This window comes from Ictalurus furcatus, chromosome 3 (assembly GCF_023375685.1).
Source record: "Ictalurus furcatus strain D&B chromosome 3, Billie_1.0, whole genome shotgun sequence".
NCBI classification, from domain to species: domain Eukaryota; kingdom Metazoa; phylum Chordata; class Actinopteri; order Siluriformes; family Ictaluridae; genus Ictalurus; species Ictalurus furcatus.
This window is the reverse complement of record NC_071257.1, coordinates 25,437,526-25,444,320: the sequence shown is the minus strand read 5'-3', so window position 1 is coordinate 25,444,320 and position 6,795 is coordinate 25,437,526.

Here is a 6,795-nt window from a genome sequence, read left to right as displayed (position 1 = left end):
AAGGGTGGGGGAACAACAAAGCAGTAAGGCAAGTAGAAATGTAAAACATTTGTTTGTTAATGTATTCAAGTAATAAAGATGATGGAAAATGTGTTATCAGCCAGCAAACGTGGTCTACCAGCCTGAACAGCCTGCGTTTTGCCAAATGATAGCTGATCAGACAAAGTTGGATTTTTCAGCAGGGCAATAATGACGAGTCTTTATTGGTCACGTATACATTACAGCACAGTGAAATTCTTTTTTCTTCACATATCCCAGCATGTTAGGAGGTTGGGGTCAGAGTGCAGGGTTAGCCATGACACAGCACCCCTGGAGCAAAGAGGGTTAAGGGCCTTGCTCAAGGGCCCAACAATGGCAGCTTGGCAGAGCTGGGGCTTGAACTCCCGACATGCCGATCTGTAACCCAGAGCCTTAATCATCAAGCCACCAATGCCCCTAATGATGAAGAATATTTGATATCATTGTGCTTTTTCATATAATTAAAAACAACAACAACAACAACAACCCAACAACAACATTGAAACTCCACTAGTCTAGGGTTCTTAATTTTTTTTGGCAGCCACATACCCCTTCCAGTTAAAAAAATGGAAGGTTACGCAAGGCGCTAACTTGCCATCTGGAGGAAGTTGGGGTTCAGCGTCTTAACCAAGGACACGTCGGTATGTGGAGGGGCTGGGGTTTGAACCGCTCTACCACTTGCTCTACCATCTGAGCCACAAGCAGCTGCCCCAAATTCAATTTCAAGTGTGTAGTCAATTTGGCTGATAACTCAATCAGTCATTAATTTTCAACTACTGCACCATTCTAGTCAGAGTTGTGTTGGATCTGTGGTGTGCACGAGGCAGGAATACATGGATGGAAGAAGACAAAGAAGTAAACTTTAGTTATCAAATATACATTACAGCACAGTATAATTTTTTTCTTTACATATCTCAGGTTATTAGGAAGTCAGCCACAATACAGCACCCCTGGAACAGAGCAGGTTTAGGGTCTTGCTCAAGGGTGCAACAGTGGCAGCTTGGCAATGCTTGGACTTGAAACCCCAACCTTCTGATCAGTAGCCCCGAGTCATAACCATTGAACCACCACTGCCCATGGGATTGGATGCCACTCTATTGCTGGACACCATAAGCACACACATTCACACACTCATTCACATCTAGGGACAATTTAGTGTAGAAAATCCACCTATTGTCATATTTTTGAGAAGTGGAAGGACACCAGATAACCCTGAAGAAACCCACATGGACACACAGAGAACATGCACAGAAACTCCGCAAAGTCAGTATCCCAAGGTCTGGATTGAACTGTGGGCCAGGGAGCCATGAGGTGGTAATGATGTCCATTGCACCACTGTGCAGGCTGTCTTATAACTATAATAACTAAATAATAACTATAGCAACTATTACAATTTGATAGTGAGTTATAGTGATCTCCACCATCTTACAGTCATCATACAAAAGATAATAATAAAAACACAGACTACGTGAATATATGCCACAGACCTCTACTGACCTACTTTGAAAACCACTGCAATAGTCTGTTGGTACACTTTCCTCTGTATGTAACCATGAGGTCTGACTCATATATGACTGCTGTTTCAAATGAAAACGTTATTTTTTCCATATCACCAGATGATTTGGAGAACTATATCACCTATATCTAATTTAGTCTGTAATCTAAGGCTGCATCTGCTGAAACAGATTTTGGGTTTTCAGAAATCACTAAAGACAGATTTCCCAACTGTTTTATTAGATTGTTTGCTAAGATTTATGTAATTTGTGATATAGGAGAAATTAAATATAATGCATGTTTTGCTGCTGCCAATTCTTCTACAGTGCTTGCTGACTTTTACATTTCTGTTATGCACTGAAAGAGCTAATCAGACTTCCAGATTGGGTAAAATGTTGAAATAACAACTTCGTAACCCCAGTCCTGCAGATTAGTCAGGACGTACTGTAATAATTTTCAGATAATGCAATTAATTGTATTAGAGCAGGGAAAATGTTTGGTTATTACAGTAAGTAAATTTGTGTTGTGCAATTTGTACACATCACTGATAAAAAAATTTTTTAACAATATATTTTCATTCTCTTGCAGGGTGCCAACCAATACTTCTCTCGATAGATAGATAGATAGATAGATAGACAGGTATATATAGTTAGACAGACAGATAGATGGATAGACAGATACATACATACATATATATATATATATATATAGAGAGAGAGAGAGAGAGAGAGAGATACTGTGGAAGTGCAATGGGGGAGTTGGAAAGAAAGAAAGAAATGGAAAGAAATACATTTTAAAGTGAAAGAAATCAAGACTTGTACATGTTTGTACTTCTAATCTCCTATGCTTTGCAGAGAATGGTGTTCCTTAGCAGACAATGAAACATTTTAATTAATTTAGCTGTTAGTTAACTTACTCCACTGCTTTGCCAGGTTATTATTTAGCATAATGCTATAATGCTTATCTTAGCGTAATTAACTAGCCAGCCTACATGATACCTCCTAAAGTTATTTAACAATATTTATGGATAACTTATTTAAAATAATTAAGTCATTGGCACCAATTTGTAACCATTAAAAATATGCTAAGTACACAGTGTTGAACTAAACACTTATATTAAGGGTCAGGATCACATAATATCACATGTAACTTGAGAGAGGGAGAAGGAGGTAAAGAGAGGGAGAGATTGTTAGGTATGCTTACTATCCCATAATGGATAAGACTGTGTACTTTGCATAAAAGAAACTCTATTCATCGTAAGCTTGAGTAAACAAATATGTTTTCAGTCTGGACGTAAACACTGACACTGTGTCAGTCCCGAGCACTAGTTGGAAGGCTGTTCCATAACTGTGGGGCTTTGTAAGATTAAGCTCTTCCCCCTGTTGTAGCCTTCGCTATTCGAGCTACCAACAAATAGCCTGCACCTTTTGATCGCAGTAGGTGTGGCGGATCATAAAAGACCAAAAGTTCGCTCAGGTACTGTGACATGAGATCATTTAGTGCTTTATAGGTCAATAGTAGTATTTTATAATCAATGCGAAATTTTACTTGGAGCCAATGCAGTGTGGATAAGATCGGGGTGATGTGGTAATATTTTCTGGTTCTAGTAAGGACTCTTGCAGCTGCAGTCTTGACTAAATGGAGCTTGTTTATGCTCATATAGGATGTGGTTGTCAACATAGAAGGTGTGACTGAAATTTGAAGTCCTATAGCATAGGAAGGGCTGAAACACCTTCGTATAAGCAAAAAACTTTTGCATTTCCTGGTGATATATGCTTATTAAGTTGTCCTTGGGGGGCACACGGTGGCTTAGTGGCGGTGTGAGGCACGTTCGCCTCACACTGCCAGGGTCGGTGTTCGATTCCCGCGGCTCCGTGTCTGAGGAGTTTGCATGTTCTCCCCGTGCTGCAGGGGTTTCCTCCGGGTACTCCGGTTTCCTCCGGTCCAAAGACATGCATGGTAGGCTGATTAGCCTGTCTAAAGTGTCCATAGTGTATGAATGGGTATGTGAATGTGTGTGTGATTGTGTGCCCTGCAATGGACTGGCACCCTGTCCAGGGTGTACCCCGCCTTGTGCCCGATGCATCCTGGGATAGGCTCCAGGTTCCCTGTGACCCTGAAAAGGAGTAAGCGGTTGAAGATGGATGGATGGATGAAGTTGTCCTTGGATATCCCTGGCATTGAACTCTTTGCAATTTGTATTTTATACATGCCTAATTTTAACAGTGTCCCATGAGATGATGATGAGAATCTGTATGTATATATGTATGTACATATATACATAGGTTTATAATATCCCTGAAGGAAATGAAGGAAAATGCATTATGGTCAACCAATTGATTATAGAAGAGAAGGTAATAATTCTGTTTAAAAGACACATTTTATTGTGGCAAATGGTCTCATGCGTCTTTGTCAGGTCATGTTTTGGGTCATGTTGAGTCAGCCATCATTCATTCATTTTCAGTAACTGCTTTATCGTGGTTAATGTCATGGCAAATTGGTGTCATGATTTGGGTCCACTTGTCCCCTTTGAAGGAAGAGTCACTGCAAATTAATACAAAGTTCTTCTGACTGGTCGACTTTATCCTATGATGAAACATTTCTATCTTGGTGGGAGTGGTCTCTTCCTGCATGACACTGTCCCAGTCCATGAGGCATGATGACTCACTCAATGATTTGATGAGGATGAAAATAATGTAATTCATATTATCTGGCCTTCACAGACACTACCTCTCAACCCAATTGAACACTTACTTATGAGAGATTTCAGACTAATGTGTTAGACAGCTCTCTCCAACACAATCGTTAAAACACCAACTGGGAGAATATCTTTTGGAAGAATGGGATTCATTCTCCAGTGCAATACCATATACTTATAGAATCTGTGTCTGTTCTGGTGGCTTGCGGTGGCCCAACACCTTACTAAGACACTTTATGTTTGTATACCTTTAAATTGTCTCCTTTACTTCTAAATGGCTGCATCATCACTGCAGGGTGCTGTGTGATTGCCCTTCTTGACCCTTTACAGAAACCCTGGGGATTCAAAATGGCTTTCCCCTTCCAACACACCCCTGTCTCAACACTGTGTTTCAAAAGATATGTGCACAAAATTAAGAGGCTCTCAAACTACACTAGTTACATGAATTACTTTAATAATAAAATAAATGTTAGTGAGAAGTTGCTTGTTAGTAGTTATATAAACAATAGTTATTTTGTTTGTTATGTAAGTTATAGTTATATAAGCACCAGTGTCCTATTATTTAGCACAGAATTTTAGTTTTTTAATAAAAAAAAAAAAAAACACTTTATTGCCAAAAGTTTGGTTAGGTGTCCACAAACATATAGTCCACAAATGTATAGTGAATATTAAAACCCCAAAATTTGCTATTCAACAAACAATAGAGTAGTCTGTTGAATGTTTTTTGTCTACATTCAACATACATATCAATGCTTAAATCAAAACCATTCCCTTTTAATAACAAACTATGTCTCAGTGGTTTACAATGCCGTAGGACATGCCATCACCACTTTAATGTCTGTGTGTTGTAGCCTCCTGTCCTCTCATGCTAAACTTAGTTCTTCCTCTGTTTAGCCTGTGGCTGTCAGTGAAGTAGAAAACTGCAAGTAGCTTTGCAGCTGGATCTGGCAACGTTTGAGTTCATCCACCAGTCACTCTTCAGCCAAGAGCACATTCTGGTAAAGAGATTTCAGGAGTGCTATGAGCAGTGCCAAACCTGACAGGGAAACAAGACAGGGAAGAGCTGCTTTTCTGCACAGCAAGATTTATGCTGTCACTGTGATCAACATGCACTGACCTGGGATTGGTTAGTATATACTGTCTAGACTCACAAAAAGGTAAGGACTGATATCACATTTTCATATCATGGCAATAGCCATGGCTTAGTGGTTAGCACGTTCACCTCACACCTCCAGGGTCGGGGGCTCAATTCCCACCGTGGCCCTGTGTGTGCGGAGTTTGCACGTTCTTCCCGTGCTGCAGGGGTTTACTCCGGTTTCCTCCCTTAGTCCAAAGACGTTCATGGTCGGTTGATTGGTATGTCCAAAGTGTCCGTAGTGTATGAATGGGTGTGTGAATGTGTATGTGATTGTGCCCTGTGATGGATTGGCACCCTGTCCAGGGTGTACCCCGCCTTGTGCCCGATGCTCCCTGGGATAGGCTCCAGGTTTCCCCGTGACCCTGAAAAGGATTAAGCTGTATAGAAGATGGAAGGATGGATGGCAATAGTCCAACCTTTTCCCAAAGTTTACAGCATAATTTTGTATTTATTCATTAGCCTGCACCTATATGGGGCTCTTGTACTAAATATCCACTGAGCAGAACATAGATAGTGATAGATACAGATAGTGTATCTTTGCATATATCCACAATATGTTGAATATTGCACTATATATTAGAACCAAATTTTGCCTAGTCATGAACACATTTTTTATGTTACTGTGTTCAGAGTGACTATATTACCAGATTATCTCTGGGGATTTTAGTCTCATCCAAATCCATTGTGTCAGTAATTTTTTATGGACTGTTCTTATGTGGGTCTGGAAAGATTAACCTGTATTTTACCTTCTATAAAACACAAAACCAGGTTTAAAATGCAGAACAATAAAATATAGACAGCGTTTAAAAGTTTTTAGGGGTTTTAGCTATGCTGATGAGTTCCTAACACATGAATAGCTTACATAGTGTACATGTTATGATATGTGACCTACTAATGATCGAGTTGATCAAATTAACTCAAACCTCCCCTTTTAGGAATTTTACTGAGCTTTGAAAGTAAAGAATGGAGTATTTATATACGTAAATTATAAATCCCAAAAGAACTGAGTCTTCACATGTTTGATTTGGTTTATAAGGTTAATATTGGTTGGTGCAGTTAACAATCCGAGTGCTTTCAGATTCTGTGTATACTCAGAATGTGGACGAATACAGACAAATGCTGATGTCAGGGAGGCTCATGTATATGGTGTCCTGTGCTGAGGATGAGCATGGATTTCCTCTTGCCAATTGTGCATCAACTCACAGACATAGAGATTTCTTTAGGTGAGCAGCACAAAGCTACACTGCTTCTATACTGACAAGTGAGATCTCATATATATAGTTTGTCCATCGAAGTCGATGAGGACCACACAGTATCATCAGAGATCTCATAGAAAACGCCTGTTTCACTTCCTCAGTATAGTCTTATTTGCATGCACACTATCTTCTCACAGTAAGAAATCCTCAGAATGCAGAGTTGTCATGAAAACATTGCATTGTTAAGCTTG